At 66.7% G+C, this 20,535-nt stretch overlaps 1 protein-coding gene across 3 annotated transcripts in view; it reads right to left on the bottom strand.

Annotated features, from left to right (window-relative positions):
• The window catches only part of SHISAL1 (shisa like 1), a 93,158-nt gene that overhangs the window by 37,313 nt on the left and 35,310 nt on the right, over positions 1–20,535 (bottom strand). The window contains exon 1 of one of the 3 annotated variants that reach the window (XM_045835067.1): positions 20,161–20,211. The exons of 1 other annotated variant lie outside the window; for it this stretch is intronic. The gene's annotated coding sequence lies outside the window, so the exon portion shown is untranslated. Of the gene's footprint in view, positions 1–19,272; positions 19,381–20,160; positions 20,212–20,535 lie in introns of those variants that run through there. One more of the 3 variants, XM_045835071.1, reaches the window with a different exon arrangement.

Here is a 20,535-nt window from a genome sequence, read left to right as displayed (position 1 = left end):
CCCCCGGTTAAAACCCTCTGAGGGCCTCCCATGGGGCCTCAGGGTGCAGACCAGACTCCTGCCAGGGTACTGGCCCCTCCGGCCCCCTCCGGCCCCCTCTGGCCCCTCCCCCACGCTCTCGCCTGCCCGGCTGTGCTGCGCCTTCCCTCCCCCGGGCAGGCTCAGACTCGTCTCCCAGACCTGCGTCCGCCACGCGGCCTCCCCGGGCCCCGGCGCACGGCGGGGGGCCCTGCTGTGTGCACTCAGCGCCGTCCACCTTTCCCGTGACCCCAGAGGGCGGCACGGGGCCTCCCCGGGCAGCGCCTGTCCCCTCCCACAGTCCACTGGGCTGGGACCCGGACAAGGGCTGGGACCGAGGGCAGGCGACATACTGTGCAACGTGCGTTGCAGAATGAAAAATGCACAGCCCTTCGTTCAGAGCTGAGGAAGCCTCTCTGGACAGGGGCAGCGGGGCCTCCGGCCAAGCGGGCAACCGGCCTGGCGTCTGAGCTCTGTCACTTACTAGCTGGCCGACCTGGGCTCTGGGCACGTCACCCCTGGCCTCAGTTTCCTCACCTGCACCACAGGCACCGGGCCCCCACCTCACCGGGGAACCGAAGGGGGATGGGAAGGGCCGGAAGGGCTGGCGGGGCCGCCGGCACATGCAGCCGGTGCCCCCTGAGCGACTGTTCTCCGGAGCTGCCCGCTGCCCACGACCGGGGAGGCCCCGTGCGCCCCGTGGTTTGAACGCCACTCCTGCCCGTGCGGGCGTCCCTTTCTCGCTGCGCCTGGGCCTCCCGCCGCACCCGCTGCTGGCCGCCCCCCTGTCTGGAACGCCCTCCTCGAGGCGGCGACGGGGCCTCTGTGGACCCCCGCCATGCTGGGCACACAGCAGGTGCTGAAGACGTGTTTGCTGCCCAGAGAGAGGGAGCTCCGCCGACACTCACCGGCCGGCGTGCCGGGGTCGCCGCGCCGCAAAGCGCGCGTGCTCAGACCCAGGCCGAGGTCTCGGTCAAACTCCCACGTTTCACTGCCACCGCCAGGAGTGACCTTGGGCACCAGCGTCGTGGCTGCAGCCCTTGCTTTAGCCAAGAAACGCCACCTCCGGGGCTCCGGCGGGAGGGCTCGGAGTCCTGGGTCCGAAGACCTGGGCCCCTGGGCCCATGCCAGGCAGGCACGAGGACCCTCACTCCGAGGGGCCTCTGTGGGGTCAGGGCGGCGGGGAGAAGCCGGCTCCGCCCACGGCAGTGGCGGGGAGGGGGGGGGGGACATGTCAGGGCTGGGACGGTGTGCAGGTCACCACCAACATTTTCTCCCCAGCTGGGTCCTCTCCCCTCGGCCACACCCACACCTGCCCCGCCCACAGGCTGGGCTCTGGGGTCAAGTTCCAACCTCGGCTTCCTTCCTCGGCTCCCTTCCTTGAGCCCCTCCCCACGTCACTGGCGAGGAGACTGAGGCCCAGGGAGGGGACCGGTCTGCCGAGGGCACCCCGCTGACGGAGGCCGAGCTGAGCGTCCCCTCCTGCGGAGGCGCTGGGCGGACGGAAGCCCAGCTCCCGGCCCCAGGCCACGGGCCGCGGGCTTCCACCCCTGCCCGCTCCCTCCGGGTGACGGGCCAGGGCCCCGCCGGGACCATCCCGGGCCTCGGCGGCTCAGCCGCCGCCCCCGCCCCCCCCACCGCACCCTGCCCTCCCAAGTTATCGGGCCGCGGCAGGTGGGTGAGACAGCCCTGGGGACCCCGGCTGTGCTTTTCCCCACTCGAGAGACACAAACACAGCACAGGAAGAATGAATCGATGACGGTGTCAGCGGAGAGAGGAGAGGCGGACACACAGAAGGAAGGCCTGCTGGGGGTGGGGGGGGGAGGGGGACTGGTTCCTTTCCACTCTTGGCCTCCGTTACAGCCCCTCCCTGTGAGGGGCCGGGACCCAGGACCCTCCTTCAAGGGGGCGAGCGCTGAGTCTCAGTTTCCCACCTGCACACGGGGATAACACACCCCACCTTGCAGGGGTGCGGGCGGGGCTGAGGAAGTGAGGGAGGCCTCTGCTCACTCGCTCGTTCATCAGGCGCTCCACGCTGATGGGGGGCCGAGGACTTCACGCTCCGCGGTGGGCCCGAGAGGCCGTCCGCCCTCATGAAGCCACCCAGACACCCACATGCCGTGACGCAGGCATCCCAGTCGGGGGTGGGGGGGAGTTGCCCGGAGGAAGCCGAGCTGACAGGGCAGCAGGCCTCATCCCGGGCAGGTGTGTGTGGGCCTGGGGGGGGAGTGCGCCCACCGTGAGCCCAGCCTACGCACAGGCCGAGGGCGGACGGAGCCGGGGAGGGGCCAGTGCCCTGGGGAGATGAGACCAGACCACAGCGGCAGGTGGGGCCGGGTGGGGGGCGCTCCTGGACCCTGACCACCCCACTGCTCCTGAGCTCGGGTGCTGGCCTCTCCGTGAGAAAGGGGCGGGAAGCAGAGCAAAGGAGAAGGACAGTGACCAGTGAGTGACTTTGGACAGGTAAGCCACCTGAGCACCAGGCACTTCCGCACGGTCCTGGGCCTGCTTGGGGTGGAGGAGGGGCGGGGGGGGCTGGCCCAGCTCACACAGCAGCCAGTCGAGACCCCGAGGGGGGCCCGGGGTCCATCCCCCTGCCCTCTGCCCAGCCAGCCAGGTGTGCCCACAGGATGGCACCGCCGCCCCGAAAGCTGGGGCGGGGGCAGCAAGGCGAGAGAGTGGGCAGCATCCAAGGCAGCGGTCGCTGCGGGGGGGTGGGGGGGTCCTGAACTGGGAAGGACCTCAGAGGAGGCGGGAGGAGCATTTCTGTTGTGGCCAACGTCATGCGGGGCATTGAAAGCCGGGCCGCAAAGGAGGCTGGCTCCCTCGCCCTCCTCCCCGTGGCCGAGAGCCTGCTGTGCTGAGCCGGGCCGGGGACAGACGTCCTTCCCCGTCCCTCGAGGACGCCAGCGCCCTGCGCACGGCACGTGGCTCCCAGGTGCCCGGCCGGGTGCCCCTTGCCCAGGCCGGTGAGGACCCGGAGGCACCGGGGGTGGGTGACTGATTGCCCCGGGTCGCCCAGCAGCCAGTCGGTGGTGGGACCGGGACCGAACCCACTCGGGGGGTCTGGCGGTGGGCTCCCCAGGGGAGGGCGAGGTGCTCCGGCGGGGGGGGAGCCCAGAGACAAAGGGCGGGGAGGGGGCGTTCGGCACCATCCACGCAGGACGGCGTGGCGCGTGGCGCAAGGGCATCCCCTCCCGCCTCTGGCTCTGAGCCTGCGTCCCGGCCGCTCCGGCTCCTGTCCCCTCCTCAGCTGTGTGGCCCTGGGCGAGCGCCTTCACCTCTCTGATCCCGGGCCGCCTCCCTGTTTTCAAGCTGCTCTTTGCACGGGAGCCACGCCCCGAGCATCTGGGACAGGGGACGGCCCAGCTACATCATGTTCACGCGGTCAGCCCCCCAGCAAGGGCAGGGAGCCCCGGGGAGTGACTTCCCCGCAGCAACACCCTCCTGGGCTCGGGAGGCCCTGCCGGCCTGCCGGCCTGCCGGCACCGGGTCCGAGAATGTCCTCAGACGCACTGTTGGTAAGAGAAAACCCCCAGAGACAACCCAAATGGATAGATGGGAACGCGTCAGGGGCACCCTACAGCCGCCAGAATGAGCCGCAGCCACGAGGAGCGTCAGCGGGCGTTGTGGCGACGACACGGGGCTGGGGGAGGGGCCTGAGCCCCTGATTACACTCGGTCTGACGCACTCGACAGGGCTGGAAAGAACAGGATCGGGGGGAACCCAGGCTTCTGAGGAATGCTCCGTGTGGGGTCCTCCAGGGGCAGGGGGGGCGGGATGCCCGGGCCCCTGTTCCGGCCCTGATGCTGGGTGCCGGGTTCGAGGAGGCTTATCCCTGGTGCTGGGATGGTCCGATCCCAGGAAGGACTGGGCTGCAAGCAGATTCCCGGCCTCTGCCTGGAGATGCCCAGACACCCAGTCCCGTTGCCCTGTGCCTCCGTTTTCTCATCTGTTCATTGGGGACATCTGGTTGTGAAACGTCTTCCTACAACGGCAACTGGACCTGAGCAGGTGGAGCTGGTGTCGCCCAGGCACAGGCCCCCCAACAGCCGCCTCTCACCGGCATGAGGGGGGGGGGCGCCCAGCCACTGCACGTGGGCGTCCAGCCCCTCCCTGCTCCTCCCAGGTCAGGGGAAGGTGAGGGCGAGGGAGAGCGTCCGGGGACAGGCTGCCTTTGACCGCTCACAGCAGTGTCAGGTGATTCAGGGGGTCACAGGACGGGTCTCCGGCCATGAGAGGTGAGGACGCCCAACCAAGGTGGCTAGCCCAACCGAGGTGGCTAGCAAGACCCACCACCACTGCCAGCTGCTCTGCAGATGCCGGGGAGGGGAGGGAGCCAGCCTGCTGGGCGCCGGGCACTCCTGGCCGTGCCCTTGACACCCTGACCTCCCCACCCTGTGAGGACCAGGCATTCTGCGGTGGGTGAGGCATCACTATGACTGACAGCAGGTCCCGGTGCGGAGCCCCGGCCCGGAGCAGACCGAGCCAGGCAACCCAGCTGGGGTGTGCTGCACCCTAGGGTGTCACACCCAAAGCCTAGCGTGTCCAGAATATGCTGCACTCTGGGGGGAGGTGGCTGGGCCAGGGTGCCGCTGAGGTGGGGAAGACTCAGAGCTGATCGGCTCAGGGCCTGAGGACAGCAGGGCCCCTCCCAGACCCTCGGTTCCCTCTTCTGTCTAACGGGGGCGGTGCTCAGAGTGGCGCGCGATGGGTGGAGACGGTCGTGGGGGACCCTGGGCGGACCTCGGGGGGTGTGGCCCTGCACCCCCGCTGGGAGCTGGTTACAGACGCAGGCTCTCAGCCCCTGGGACCTGCTGGATTAGAGCCGGGCCGGGGGCCCGGGGGCTGCGCCTGTACCGGCCCTCCGGAGGGTTCTGCGTCTCGCTCAGCCCGAGGGCCGCAGCGCTCGACCAGAGGTCAGGAGGCTCCCTGCGAAGGGCCGGGCAGCGGCTGTCGGCAGCCTGGCGGACCACCGAGCCCCGTGCGGAGCTCAGCTCTGCAGTTGCAGGGAGACAGCGGCGGAGACGACGCCGAGGCCGTGTCCCGATAAAACTTTATTAACACAACCAGGCGGCCTCAGTCCCCGAGCCCCTGTGTTGGAGCCCTGGCTCCCCAGGTGCAGCGCACCCAGGTGCTCCCCAGGTGGGCATCCTAGGCACCTTCTCCGGTCTGGCTGGAGAAACGCAGGCCCTGGGGCCACCCACCTGCGGAATCAGAGGCCGGTGCCAGCCCACCCCCGGGTGCCGGCAGGTGTGAGAGAGAGGCCCAGGGCTGGGCCCGTACAGGAGGCAGGCGGCAGGATTCCCGGCAGCTCACAAACAGGCCTGTGGTTCCTCCCGGTCTGATGAGGGGGGCGGGGCGGTGGAGGAGCTGGGGGCGGGGCAGCCCAGCCAGGGATAACAAACGGTGGTGGCCAGAGGGGAGAAGGCGCTGCTGCTGCTGCTGCGGTGGGAGCCGAGTCCGTTGTGATTAAGCGAAGCCGCCTTTCGGCCAATCAGCTTCAAACTCGCACCAACACAGCTGCAGCCCGGACCCCAGGGGCGGCACCAGCCCACCCCCCACCCCAGCCTGGCGCCTCGGAACCCCACGGCGGGCCTGGAGGGCCCACGTCCACACGCCGCCCCTGGACCCAGCTCCACTTCTGGGGGCTCAGGAGCCTCCCGCCCACACTCTCCGTAACTGGCACCAAAGCTGCCGTGTGGGAGGCGGGCCAACGACTGCCCAGAGCCGGGCCGGCACCAGACGCACCTCTCAAATGTGTCAGCCGCCCCACTGGGCAGCCGCAGGGACCCACCATGAACCAGGCGCCCCACACCCGAGAGGGCTCGCTGGTGGCAATGGCCGGACAGCAAGGGAAATGGGACACTTCCAAAGGGGGCAGGCGGTGGCTCCAGCCCGTCTCCTGAGCACCCGCAAACCCGTGCTCATCCCCACCAGCTCTCGGGGCCCGGGCCTGAACAGACCACAGCCTCAACCTGTTCATCTCACTTCTGAGGCCCCCAGCACCCCAAACTCATGGCACCCCAGACGGAACCTCTCTCCTGTCCCTAGCCTGCGGTCCTCCGTTCGGCTTTGCTGCCTCTCCCTGCGGGCCCCGCCCGTGAGCGAGGGGTCAGCTTCCCGGAGGGAGTGAGGGGCAGCAAGACCAGGAGACAGGGAGACCCCCTGTCACTCACGCACCTGCAGAAACACTCTCTGAGTCCTCGTTCCGGTCCAGGAGACCCGAGGGAGGCCCAGCCCTCGGCCCAAGGAGGCCGCCACGCTAGGGCCTGGGCTCTGGTGTCAGCCACGTCACAGGCACTGTTCTCTTCCTGTCCGCTACCCCCCCGCCCGCCCCAGCCTGGGGCCCCTCCCCAGCACAGCCAGCCCCGGCGAGCACCTCCTCTGTCCACCTCCACTTGCGCGGCCGCCCCACAGAGGAGACCCGTCCTGATGCTGCACCTGCGCCCTGGAGAGAAAAGACGCACTAACGAAGGTGTTGGCCTGTGTCCACCGAGCAGCCGGAGCCCCTGCCCGCCCCCCACCCCCCACCCCCGCCCAGGTGGGCTCTGCAGCCCTCCCGGCCCACACGCATGAGGGAGCAGCGAGCCGGGGCAGAACACTGCCCGCGGCCCAGCCAGGAAGGCCCGCCCGCCGCCACCCGGTCACCGGGACAGAGCCCGGCACCGGGAGTGCTGAACGCGACTCCCCAGCCCTCCGGATCAGGCTTCCTGCGTGTGCAAAATGCACCCCACTTACGACAGGGAGAGCCGGCTGGACCAGAACGATGGAGGCCTCGGTAGTGTGCCGCTTCGGGGGACGTGGGGTCCCCATCTTCCGGGGAGCGGAGGTGAGGTCGGAGAGCGTCTACGAAGAGCCCCGTTGCCGGGAAGCCCCAGCGGAACGGAGGTGCGGCACGGGGGGCGGGTGCCACGAGCGGGCAGGGGCTAGACCCGGGCCTGGTGCGGGGCCACCGCGGGCTGGACAGGGGGCCGAGAGTGCAGGCTGGACTGGGGGAGGGACACAGGGGCCCTGGGACCCTGGCCTGTGCCACAGCCTCCCTAGGACTCTTACTGTACTGTGGGGGGGCTGACCCCAGCCTCACTCGGGTGCTGGGAGGATCGGGTGAGACGATCTTCGGGAGGCCCAGGGCCCTGCTGGGTGGTCAGCAGGTGGCCGGCACACGACCACGGCTCCCTCTCCCTGCCATCCTCTCTGGCGGCTCAGCGTCTGCTTAGAGCTGCCACAGCGTTCTCTCAGGTGAGTTGCAGCGCCCCCGAGACTCGGCCCTCGGAGGAGGACACAGGCCTGAGCTGCAGGGGCTGTGGGGGGGTCACACAGCTCACCCACCGGCACCCGGGTCTCTCGGTTCCTGCCGCAGGGCTCCCTGCACGCCGCCAGGCCGGCCACAGCCAGGCCTGCCCTCCACTGGGGCCAGGCTCCAGCCCGCAGGGGCGGGACCCACACCGGACAAGGCAGTGGGTCTGCCGCCCTGGAGAGACGGGGAAGGAGGCCCGAGCTGAGGACCATGAGGACCGCCTGAGCGTCCAGCCCCCAGCTGGGCTGCTGACAAGGGCTGTCTCCTCTCGTTTTCTAAGAGAGACGGGCCACTGCTCCTAGTTTGCGGACTGAGGACACTGACTCTCAGAGAGGTGTGTCGCCTGCCCAAGGTCACACAGCTGCTGAGCTCCTGGGACTGGGGCCCAAGCTGGTCTGTGTCCCAAATCCAAGTTCTTCCTGGGCCTCAGGCCTTTTGACCTTGGGGCATTAGGGGAGGAAGTGGTGGTGGGAGGGAGCTGCCGCTCCCCAAAACCAACCCAGTGGGAAGCTCCCTCTCTCCCGATGCCCAGGGCAGAAAGAAAGAAACCGTTTCTTTGCCATGGGCTGGCCTGCTTTCCGGCCTGTCCCCTGTACTCAGGGGGTCGGGCAGATGGAGCCCCTCCCCCACACTCAGGGGGTCGGGCAGATGGAGCTCCCCCCCGGCCCCCGCTGGCTGAACTCCTCCAGACAGAACTCACATCAGCACAGCACCCCCCCTCCCAGGGAGCCCCTTCCCACTGGGGACAGGTCAGAGGGTGGAAGGCTGGGGGACAGGGGAGGTCTGCACTCCCGCCCTTCCCCCATACTGGTCTGGCCTCACACTGAACATGCTTCTTTTGAAACAATCAGCATCTGGCCAAGTCATGAAAACTAAACGTAGGCATCGTGTTAGGAGCTGTGGGCTGGACTGCGCCCAGGACGAGCCGGGCAGCTGGCGTAGGAGGCCCCTAGACATCTCCAGGCCCCAGGGAGAGGCGTGGTGGGGGACACCCAGTCTTGGGGTGGCAGATCTGCTCCCAGTCCCCGCTGCCACCACTAACAGACTCGAGACCACGAACAGTTGCTTCATTCCAAGCCCCCGGTCTCCTTCCCGCCCCGGCCTCCCCGCCGCTCTCTGCCTCCCGTCCTCCATTGCGGCAGGACACTGACCCTGAGCTCCTGCTGTCGGGCTGGCGCAAGAACCCATTTCGTTTTCCCGTAAACTAAACGACTCCTTTTTCATTGTCACCCACAACTTTATTGACTTGGATATTCTGAGGATGTCAGCTGTCTCCCACTATCGGCTTCTAGTGGGGAGAGGCCGGGGCTGCTGCTAAACATCTCCCAGTGCGTGAGACAGCCCGCAGCAAAGAGTTATTGGCCAAAATGTCAATAGCACCAAGAAACTTTGCAAACCACTTATGACACGTTCCATCAGTCACGGCGCCTCCTCCACACACTACACAAATCTTCATTTTTGCGATTCAGCTGCATTTTTACCTTTCTTGAAACAATAAATCATAATATGCCAAAACGTTGCATATTTTCTTCCATCTTCAATATTAAAATGGCTACAGAAAAATGCACCAATTTCGATAAGTTCTTTTAAATGCACGCGGATAGGCCAGCTGTCGCAATGCAATCTAACAAAATGGTTTCGAATGAAGTTAAAGACAAGTAAGTGATACGAGAGCCATCGAAGGCAACAAACGTAAAGGACATGTGGCCAACCCGATACATGCCAGTCCCTGCTCTAGACCCCGAGGGCACAGGACCGAGCTAGACGAACACGCCTGTCCTTGGCATGGAGGTGCCGCAGTCTGCCGAGAGGGACGGCCCACCACGTCCCCCCGCCCCGCATCTGCCCAGGGGAGACCTCCCTCGGGGCGGCTGCCTTGGCTACGTCACGACCCACGACCGAGGCCCCCGCAGGCTGATTGCCCTCTGAGGCCCCGCTGCCAGCCCCGCACCGGGCGTGCAGGAGGAGGGGGCGGTGGTGGAGGGGGCCGCGAGAAGGTGAGAGGCCCCGGCCACAGCCTTGGACGGTCCGAAAATAAACGCCAGCTCATCCCTCTTCCCAGCTGCGAGAGAGAGAAAATAGCTTTCACACTGTATTTTGTTGTGTTTTTTTTTTCCTTCTTTCACTTCAGTGCTTCTAAATCGATCCAGAACAGATTGTCCAATTGTTTGAATTTCAGGAGAAGAGTCTCCTCATCTTTCCCTAGGCCTTCCCAGAATTCTGCCAGGCCCTGGCCCTCCCCCAGTGCCTCCGCTTTTGGGCCAGGCCTCAGCCGGACACCTGGGCTGCCCTGGGGACTTGCAGGAGACGGACAGGGGCTCATGGGGGGCTGGGGCGGGGGTCCCAGGCAGCACTCATGTGCACCCCACCCCCCGGGACTTCTCTGGAAGAGAAGGCTTTGCTGTCTCTGAGGGACCAGACTGGCCAGGCACTGTAGGCGGCGGCCACACGGGAGCCTGCGGCCCAAGTGGAGTTAGAGGCCGCGGCCAGCCCTCCGCTCCCGCCGGGGAAGCGCTCTGCTTGCAGGGCTGAGCCATGCACCCTCGACGACCACGCAGGACCGTCACGGTCCCTGCGGACCGCAGCGGCGGGGCAAACAGGTGTCATCCCGGGCTCTGCAGGACCGACAGCTGGGGGCTGCCCGGCCGCCTGGGCTGTGATGGATGGGTTGGTGGCGTCTGCCCCAGACCACCCAGCAACGGCCAGCTGCAGCCCTGGTTCCTCCCCTCCCGGGGTGCCGCCTCCCCTGAAGTTCCACCCCTCCGCCCCAGGCGGAACGGCTCCGCGCCCTGTGTTGTGACCCGCACTGGCAGAGGCCTTCCCACAGGGCTCCCCGCTCGGGCACCAAGGGCACGGTGCCCAGTCTTCCTGCAGACTGCGGGCTGCTGACCGGGGCCTTGGGAGCCGTCTCAGGCGTGAGTGATCACGTGGCCTGCACCCCCCAATGGCTTACCCACTCCGGTCTGACACTGGGCCGCCCCCCGAGGAGCGGGAGCGAGCCCAGATTGTGGAGGTACAAGACCCTGCTGCCCTTGACCTCTGGGCCCAGACAACGCTGGGACCACCCCGGTGGCGCTCCTCGCTGGCTCCTCCCGGGCCCCCAGGTAACAGGAACGTGAGTGACAGGGATGCTGACAGACGAGGGGAGGCATGTGGAGGACTCCGTGCTGGGACACTCTGCCTGGGGCCCCCTGGCCCAGACGCTGGGGACCCCGTTTCACAGAGGACAAATGGAGGCAGAGAGTGTGGAGGGGCTGGGCGGGGCTGCAGAGCAGTGAGGGGCCAGCACAGGTGGGGGCCCTGCCTCCAGGAGGGGGACCTGGGCCCCAGCTCTGCCGTCCAGCCGCTGCGTGCTGCTGTGGGGAAGTCACGTCCCTTCTCCGAGCCTTGGGAGGAAACGGGACCCGCCCCAGCTCGCGGAATGCTCCGGGGAGCGAGCCAGGTGTGTTTGCTGGCACCCGGGACAGGGCTTCGGCGAGGACAGGGATGGGGGGTCTCCCCGGCAGATCAGAGCCCCTGGGGGGCTTGGACACACGGCTCCCGTCCCTGGGGCTGCTCTGTGGCTCCTAGAGGGCCTGAGCCTGCCCATCCTTCCCCGACCCCTTGCCTCGGCCCCCAGGCCGGAATCAGACAGCCCACAGGCTGGCCGGCCCCACACCATCCATCCCCTGCCGCAAAAACCCGTGCAGCCGTCACCCTCCCTAGGGAACCCGAACACCTCCTCTGACTGTCACAGCACAGCCGCACCCCCTTATCCTCAGGGGACACGTTCCAAACTCCCCGGTGCATGCCTGAGACGCGGATGGTACAGGCCCTGACTATGCTACTACGCCTTTCCTGTACAGACACACCCATGGTGAAGTTCACCTACAGATCAGGCTCAGCGAGAGAGTAACGCCACCAACTGCAGCAGGACGGAACAGTGATAGCCATGAAACGGGGGCGCCTGGGCGCCTGGAACGCAAGCACTGCGATGCCCCTGAAGCCCCTCCGACACCCGGGGCGGCGGCTGCGTGACGCACAGGCAGGGGCGTCTGCAGCGGGCGCACGGCAGAGGGGGCACGATTCCCGGCCCCGGGTGGGGCGGAATGGGATGGTCCGAGATCTCAGCACCCTACACAGAAGGCGCACAAGTTAACGCTCATAAATTGGTTATTTCTGGAATTTTCCATGTCATATTTTGGACTGCGATGGGCCGTGGGAGCGGAAACCAGGGGACGTGAAATTCGGGGCAGGGGAGACTACTGCAGCTTTACAGACTACAGAGGACACTCAAACGTGTCCCCCCGGCACTCCACGATGGCCCCAGAGGGAGACCCCGCTGTCCCCGTGTTATGGAGGGACCGGTGGTTCAGAGACACACAGAATCGGGAGCCACAGCTCTGTCCAGCTCCAGAACCGCACCGTCGAGGACACCAAGTGGCCCGGGCCCCTGGGCTCAGGCCACCATCTCCAGTCCCCTTACATGGGGACAACAAATGTTCCTTTAGAGAAGAGAGATCGTATCTGGCGACAAGACTCATTCTACTTCCCTGCTCACGGCCCCCAGAGCGAAGCCCCCGCCCCAGTCCTGTGTTCCTTCCTGCGCTGCCTGTCTCAGACTTTCGATGGTCCTTCACAGCCGTCACTCACTCGCTCACTCATCCGCCCACCGTCCACCCACCCACCATCCTGCATCAAACCACCTGTCCATGCATCCATCATCCATCCATCCATCCATCCATCTACCCATCCACCCACCACCCCTGCATCAAACCACCTGTCCATGTGCCATCCATCCATCATCCACCCACCATCCCCCCACCATCCATCCACCATCCATCCATCCACCATCCATTCCTGCATCAAACCACCTGTCCATGCACCATCCATCCATACTCCATCATCCACCCACCATCCATGCAATGAACCACCTGTCCATGCATGCATCATCCACCCATCCATCCACCCACCATCCTGCATCAAACCACCTATCCATGCACCATCCATTATCCATCATCCACCCACCCATCCATCCATCAAACCATCTATCTATGTATCATCCGTCTATCATCTATCCACCCACCCACCCACACATTCATCCATACATACGCCCATGTATCCATCTACCCACATCTTCACTCATTCATCCACCCGCCCGCCCGCCCGCCCGCCCACCCCGTCAATCACAGACACGTCCAAAGACGCCCGGACTGGGTGTGGCCTGCAGAGCCAAGCCAGGCACGGGCCAGCCTCCGTCCTTCGAGGACAGAGAGAAGCCCCTCTGGTCCCATGTCCCCCAGGTGTGTGCATTCAATGTCACGGCGGTGATCATCGTACCAGTAACATTTACTGAGCACGTGCTATGTGCCGGTCCCTGCACCGGGCGCCTTCCTCGAACAACCCATTTCGCTCTCGAGAGACCCCTGTGAGGCGGCGCTATTCACCCCACGTGGAAGCCAAGACACAGGGGCTCCGAGAGCAGATGCAACGGGCCCCGGGCGGCCGCGCCCCGCCGGGCAGCTCCCCCGCGGCCTGATGGCTCACTCGCTTGGCTTGGTTTCCTCGCTCAGTCAACAACCAACGACCCCCTCTCCGGGGGCTGGGGAGGGTCCGGTTCGGTTCCTGCCTGGCCTTTCCCCCGAGGGCCAGGAGCGACGTGGGCGCGTGAGCAGGAAGCTGCTGGCAACAGCGCGGAAGCAGTCGCTGCTGTGGTGTGGGGCGCACGCCGTGCGCCAGCGAGCGCCCGCGGCAAAGGTGTGGTACCGGGTCCACACAGCGACCCGCTCGACAGTTGGGGAAACTGAGGCTCGGAGGCTACGTGACTTGCCCAGGGTCTCGGAGTCCGGAACGAGCACAGGGGAGCTCTTCCAGGGTGGAGCCCGGGGCACAACCTCCGAGACTCCGAGACTCCCGGCTGCCCCTGGGGCCCTGGGGCCAGGAGCCTGCCCGTGGCTCTGCCCGTTGCCCTGACGCAGGGCCTCAGCTCTGAGGCTCCGCTCAGTCCCCGGAGGCCTCTGGGTCCCAGGGCTCAGATTCAGACAGTCACACCCAGATGACGCCATTCCCGCCCTGCCCCCTGCAACATCTAAACAACGGAGGCTTTCCAAAGCAAGCTTGGGCGGGGGGTGGGGGTGGGGGGGGGGCGGGGAGTCGTGCCGGACTCTCACTCAGCGGAAGGCTGAACACCACTGCAATGATGCTAGGGTTCCCGCAAATGGGCAGAGAGGGGCTCCATCCCCCCACCTCCTGGGTGCAGAGAGGGAGTGGAACACGGCTCAGATGGAGGGAGAGAGGGGACGTTGTAGGCTTGGTGTTAGTGCCCGCGGGTCTTAGATGGTTTAGGATCTCCATATAATGGCCTACCACGCTTGCCCCCCAGCCTAAGGCTGTGATCCCGAGCCCTGAGCCCCATCCGGCAATGACCCTGGCCGCCTCGCTTTCCCCCGGGTTGCCCGAGGGTGCCTAAAGACAATGGGTATGAATGAAAGGGCTCTGTAAGAAAGGAAACCACAAACAGTAAAATCCCAAACTGCCCCCGGGAGGCACGCCTGTCTGTCTGAAACCCACTTCAAGACGTTCCTCAGGCTGCTCCTGTTCTTGAGGTGTCCTCTGACCCTTCCACCTGGCGCCCTCCTATCTCCACCCTTCAGGACCCAAGCCAAAAGTTACCTCCTCCAGGAAGCCCTCCCTGACCACTCAGGCAGGGTGGGGCCTCACCGACGTCTGGTTTCCTTCTGTTCTCCTGCCTGTAACAAGCACACTGCAGACCCCACAGGGACGGGCGGGGGTGGGGGTGGGGGCCTATTGTAATCATCTCTTGTCTCCGGGACCCAGCACTGGGCCTGGCGCAGGGTGGCTGTTCTGGAAACACGGATGAAAGCTAGACGCATTTCCCGCGGCTCTGCAAAGCCAGCTGCACACGGAAGCGTCTCCCGAGGAACGGAAGGAACCCAAAGTGAAAGCAAATCTCCCGGCTTCCGCAGCCCGCCCAGGGAGGCAGGGAGGGAATCACTCGCCCCGGAGTATGCGAGAGATTTGCCTTTTTAAAATTTGTGCCAGCGTCTAAGAAAGCGACACTTTATTTTGAGCCCATTATGCGACCAGGAGCTGGGGACCTGGCACAGGGGACAAACTTTCCCAGCCCAATTTCCCGGCGCAAATCTCACGGCCCAGCGGAGCCAGAGCGCCGTCTCCGCGGGCGAGGTTCCGCGGCCACCCGCGAGGAGTAACCGGATCATGCAGCTGGGTTTTCAAAGATCCCGGTTTGTCTCATTTTCCAGGGAAGTGTGAACCAAAAAAAATAAAATAAAATAAAATGTTTTTTTCCTCCCAGGGCTCTGTGAGAGCTTCCAGAACTTAATTCAGTGTTAAATGGGTGTAATTTGAGAAACTCGCGCATTATTTCTTAATTTCTGGAAAGCGAGTTTGCGTGCCTCTGCGGAGGTGGCTGGCTGCGCGTGCGGACAGACGCGCGGCGAGGGGAGGGCGCGCCCCGGGCGGGAGCGAGGGAGGCGGGCTGCCGGGGGCGCGCGCACGGGAGCGCTCCATTCATGTGTGACGTGGGAAACGCGGGCGGGAGGCATTTGCATGTCCTCTGGCTTCTGCTTTTCCACTTGGCTGGCCAAGGAGGGGGAGATTCCGAAGGCTTGTTTCTGGAGCGAGAGCCTTGGGGCCTTCAGTGAAAATTTCATCTTCCGAGGAGTGTTTGCGCCCCCTCCCCCGACTCCAGGCCGCGGCCTCAGAGGTTTGCATCCTGTGCGTGAACACCCTTGGCCTTCCAAGGCGCCCCATTCCCTGCGACCTTGAGCACGCCCCCAGCGGGCTCTGGGCCTCGGTGTCCCCCTCTGTCCACGTGCAAGCCGATGAGCCCCAAGCCCCCATACAGGCCATGCAGCAGCCACTGCCCGCTTCCCTCCACCGCAGCGCAGCACGCCGGCCTCCCACAGCTGGGGTCCCTGTGTTTGCCCCTCCCCCACAGCTCTAAGCTCCGCAGAGTGGGGACTGCCATGCGGAAGTCCCCTACCAGCGCCTTCCCCACCACGGCTCTCCGTCCCCACCCTGCTGAGCGGGAAAGCCGGGGCCGAAGGGCAAGTTCTTTGCCAGTGAGTGGGGAAGTCAGGAAGCCCAGGGGAGCCGCCCCAAGTGTCCAACCTGGCCAGAGCCCAGGGGAAGAGGAGGGAGGACACTAACAGGGCCAGGGCCATGTCCGTCATCAAACGCATCCAAGCCCTGGTCCTGTCCAGGCAAGGAGCTCCCTGGGGACAGGTCTGAGGGGCCTTGGAGGTCTCCTTTATCTCCCCCAGGGGGTCACACCAGGAGAAGGGGTCCAGGAGTGCACGTGTTGGAGGAAGGGAAAAAAGAGGGAGGGAGGGAGGGAGGGAGGAGAGAGCACTTCCTCCCTGCCAGGCCTGAGCCGGGTGAGAGCCACGGCAGCAGTGAGGGGCACACGGCGTCCCCAGCGGGGCACAGCCCGGGCCACGCAGGGCCTCAGTGACCCCGCTCGTGCTCACTGGCTCTAAAGTGCCTGCAACCCCACCTGGTGGAAGAGAGTGTCGGCAGCTGGCCCCGCCGTTCTTAGGGGCTGACTACTGCTTCAGTCACTGCTAGGGAGAGCAGCTAGGCTGGAAAAAGCCTCTCTGGGGGTGGGGTTCGTGGTTCATTCTCAAATCGGCTCGGCTGTTCCGCGGGACTCGGCTGGGGGGAAGCTGAGGTCACAGAGGCGGAGCCACCTTAGATACCACCTCTAAGAGGAGAGGTGGTATCTTTCATCCGAGTGTAAGACGGGCTACACCCTGGGTCTGTCCAGAGTTGATAAATAGGACAATGACCAGCACGTGAGACCCGGAGGTCCTGACCTGCAGTGGCTTGCTGCCCTGTGTCCAAAGAGCCACGGTGACCGCCGTCAGGCATGGGCCGGGCTCGGGGCGGTGTGGCGCAGTGGTTAGGAGTGGGGTCGCAGCTGGGTTATTTTAACCTCTCTGAGCCTGTTTCCTCGTGTGTACAACAGCATCAGTAATCACCAGCTTACAGGGGCGGCGTGAGGATCCTTCAGGAGATGAGGCAGCTCAGCACCTGCCCAGCACCGAGCCTGGCACCCAGGGACGCGGCAGGCTCCCCCCGGCAGGTGCGATCCCGTGGCCTCGCAGGTGCAGCCCCGGGCGGGCGTCAAGTCACAGATGCAGACAAGGAAGCACCAAGGTCTGCGTGCACTGGCGGCCTCCCCTCCCACCGCACAGCCGGGAGGGAGGAGAGGCTGGCCGGGCTGTGACCGCGCTTACCCCAGAGATGGAAACCAGATTCCTTGCGTCCACACTACCCCACCCTCTGCCCACGCCACCCACGAGCTCCCACCCACAGGTGGTGGAAGCCCCCGAGCTCCTCCACCCTCCCCGCCCCACCTCTATGGTCCGAGCCCTCCCCGGGCAGGGTGGGGGAGGCCCCGGCTCCCTTGGCCTGGCTCGGCTCCAGCGGCTCGCTAGGCCAGCAGCCCCACCCCTGCCGCACCCCCCTCCCCCTCCCTTCTGGCTGATTCATGCCTGCCTCTGGCCCGGGGTCCCCGCCGACCCCTCCTCAGGCTCTCTGGGGCAGCCGCCCCCAACCTGCGCTCGCCACGTCGGCCCTCCCCAGGCACAGCTCCAACCCCCCTGACTGGGTGGGGGCAGTTTTCTCCAGGGCTGCCCAGGGCAGAGCTAAAAACGCCTTCAGCAGCAGACATGGCGGCTTGCTGAGCTGGCTAAAGGGGCGCGAAGGAATGGATGGACAGACGGAGGGACAGTGGGTGACCGAGGGAGTGGCTCTCAGAGGTCCCCCGATGGCCCTGGGGCAGCCTCCCTCCCTCCCCCTCCCACTCAGGAAGGTCTGAGCAGCCTGGGCCCCGCTCCCCCTCCTGCCCAGTCCAGCCGCCCCGATAAGACCCAGGCCGGGTGGCCTGGGAGCTCGGGAGGGGGGCGCACACGCGCTCACACGCCACACACATTCTCACACACGCACGCACTCCAACACACGCACGGCTCCGAGCCAGGCGGCTTCCCCTCGCCGTCCCTGGAAGGCAGTGCAGTTCCCCCCAGGTGCCTGAGACAGGGCCAGGAGGAGCTCGGGGCGCTGCTGACATTCCAGGACGGGCAGGACCCCCACCTGGACTCAGCCTGAGTCGGCAGGGGCAGGGCCGCCCGGCAGCACGGAGCTTTCTCGTACTCCACCCCCGGCCAGGACAGGCCCGGCCAGCGGCCCCTCTGGAGCATGCACTGCTCACAGAGAGGGGTCTGTCCCGAGCAGTCACACAGCCCGGGGACGGTGGGGGAGGTTCCCCCGGATTCCGGGCAACCCTGCATTGTCCTGGGCCGACCCCAGGACTCACGGGTCATTCTGACTCTGGTGTCGAATGACACGGCCAACCAAACCGCACTGCCCGCCCGAGGGGAAGAGGCCTGTGGTGTCTGCTGGGCTGCCCACGTCCCCGCCGCACTGAGACCGTGGGGCAGGTGCGGGAACAAGGCAGGACCGAGGGCCTGCCCCGGCAGGCCAGGGTCCAGGCCGAGCCCCACCGGCAGGCTGACGGCACAGGGTGGCAGTTGCAGCTGAGTGAGAGTCGCAGGGCACCAGCGCCCAAGGGCGTCCTAGTCAGCGGGGGTTGGGGGGCCTCCCTCTAAACCCTGGGAAACTGAGGCCCAGGGAAGGGCGGGCAGCGGCAGGGGTCACCCGGCCAGCAGCACAGGGGCCGCACAGGGCTTCCTCAGCGTGACCTCACTGCACCCCTCCTAGGTGGGAATGGCTCCCGCGCTCCTTTACGGGTGGGGAAACAGAGGCTCAGAGAGGTCAGGCTCCTTGCTCAAGGTCACGCAGCCAGGGGACAGGAGGCACCGGCGGCTCTTCCACACCCCTGTCCGGGCTTCCCTGGGCACGAGCCATCCCTGAGCCGGGAGATCAGAGAGGCCGCGAGCGGCGGGCAGAACGGAGGCTGGCAGACGCGCTCCCACCGCGGATTACGTAACTCCCCTTCCTGGCCCCACCGCCCCAGGGGTGCCAGGGGGCAGCCGGCACTGAGAACCCGACCCCGCGGAGCCGGCGGCACCAGCTCTTTCCAAAGACATCAGTTGGAGCCGCCAGGACGCGCCGGCTCTTTCCCTCCTTTCTTGTTTCCTCCGGCTAAGTACCAAATACTAATACTGATAATGATAATAATAATTATAATATAACCTGAAGACGCTTGGGGTCTCGTTGCCACGGCAACCGCTGGCGCTAATGAGCTTCGGAGGCGGCCTCCGGGCCACCCGGCCCCAGGCGCCGGATCAATATTGAGTCGGCCCCGGGAGACGGCGGCGGCTCCTCTGGGACCACACGGAGGGCGGGGAGCGAGGGGCACCCACTTGGAGGGACCTTCCCGGGCGCTCGCGCCACCCAGCTGGGACCCCCGGGACCGGCCCGCTCTCCAGCGTGGCTCCGGAACCCTGTCCGGTGCGCTCGCGGCTCCCGGCGCGCGCGGGTCTCCCAGCTCGCTGCGCTCTCTGCTGACTCGGTGCTCCGACTCCGGTCCCGCCTCGGACGCGGATTCCGGCCCCAGCAGCGGCGTCCCGGCACGCTGAGCCCGGGACTGCCCCTCCAGCCCGGGCCCCGTCCTCTCTCTCCGGGGTTCAGCGACCTCGACCTCTGCCGGCCCTGGCGCGGACCCCGATGCCAGGGCACCGTCTGCCCGGCACGGCTCCCGCCCCCGGCGTCTCCCTACGGGTGTCCCCGGCCCCTTTCCAAAGCACCCCAGACCCCCAAAGCACCGAACCGGCCTCCCCAAGTGCGCCCACCCACCCCTCCAGCCGCGGGATTCCGCACCCCTTCTCGGAAGCCAGGGCGCCGAAGACGCCGCCCCCAACTCTCCGGGACCCTCCCCCGCCAGGAGCTCCGCCCCCCGGCCCCTTCCCTAAAGCGCGGGGACCCCGGCCCGGCGCGCCCCCGCCCAGCCCTCCCGGGGCGCGGCTCACCTCGTGCCCGCCGCTCCGCTGGTCGCTCCGCAGCCGGCAGCCGCGCCTGCGGGGCTGAGCCGCCTGCTGGGGCCCGGGGCCGCCCCCGCCCCCGCCGTGCCGCCTCTGCCGCAACAGTTGTCCGGACTCCGGGGGCTGCGGGGACTCGGGGGCTCCGGGCCGGCGCCGGGAAGGCGCCCGCTCCTAGGCTGGCGAGGCGCGGAGCGGCGCCGGGGCTCCGGCTCGGGCTGGGGCTCGGGCTCCGGCTGGTGGTCCGGCCGCCGGCCGCATGCCCCTTCGCCCGCCCGCGGCTACTGGGCGGCCCGCGCCGCCCGCCCGCCCGCCGGCCCCGCGCCCCGCGCCGCGCCCGCCGCCGCCGCCGCGTTCATGCTCGCGGGGCCCTGCGCTCGCCGCCGCCGCCGCCACTTCACTCTTTGCCGCTGGTCGCTCGCTCGCGCCCTCTCTGCTGCCCCCTCTCCGAGCTCGCGGCTCCCAGCCGGCCGGCCCCGCCGCCGCGCCGCGCTCCCCCTTCCTCCTGCGACCGCGGCGGCCTCCCTCTCCCCCTCTCTCCCTCTCTCTCTCTCTCTCTCTCTCTCCCCCCCTCCCCCCGCACCTCCTTTCATTTCTCCTTTCGCAATCTCTTTTCTTCTCCTCGCGCGCGCTCTCTCCCTCTTTGTGCTTCTCTTAGTGTCTCTTGAGCAACCTCTCCCTCGTTCCTCCTGCCGCTCCTTCTTCCCGGCGCCTTCCTTCCTTCCTCCCTTCCTCCCTTCCTGGCCGCGTTCACTCCTTCCCTTCTACTTTTTCCTCCCTTTCTTCCTCCCCCCTCTTTTCCTTCCTTTGCTCCGTTCCTTCCTCTCCCCTTTGTCCCTTCTTTCTCTCCGCGTCTCGCCAGGCCCACCCCGCGCTCACCTGCCCGGCTCCTGACGGCTCCCCAGCCCTGGGCCAGGCCGGACTCCAGGGGCGCACCCAGCCCGCGCTGCTTCGTGCCCCAGGGCGGCCCCACCCCGCCGCGCCGCGCCTCCCCCAGGGTCATCGTCAAGCCACACATTCCTTGCAGTCCGACCCTGCGAGAGGTCAACGTCAGGGCTGGGCTGGGCTGGCACGGTAGAACCCTTCTCATCAGGCAGGTCCCTTGGCCCGCTTTCCTAGGGAAAAGCTCCGCTCCTCCGACCACAGCACGACCACGGCCTGGGCCTCCTCTCCTGCTACAGCCCCCTCCTCACCTCTCCCCGCCCCCCCCAGGCCCCCATTCCTGGGGCCCCTCACGGCACCCCTCACCTGCAG

This window comes from Phyllostomus hastatus, unplaced genomic scaffold (assembly GCF_019186645.2).
Source record: "Phyllostomus hastatus isolate PE091 unplaced genomic scaffold, TTU_PhHast_1.1 phas_contig_198, whole genome shotgun sequence".
In the NCBI taxonomy this organism is placed as follows: domain Eukaryota; kingdom Metazoa; phylum Chordata; class Mammalia; order Chiroptera; family Phyllostomidae; genus Phyllostomus; species Phyllostomus hastatus.
This window is presented reverse-complemented; position numbering and strand designations above follow the sequence as displayed.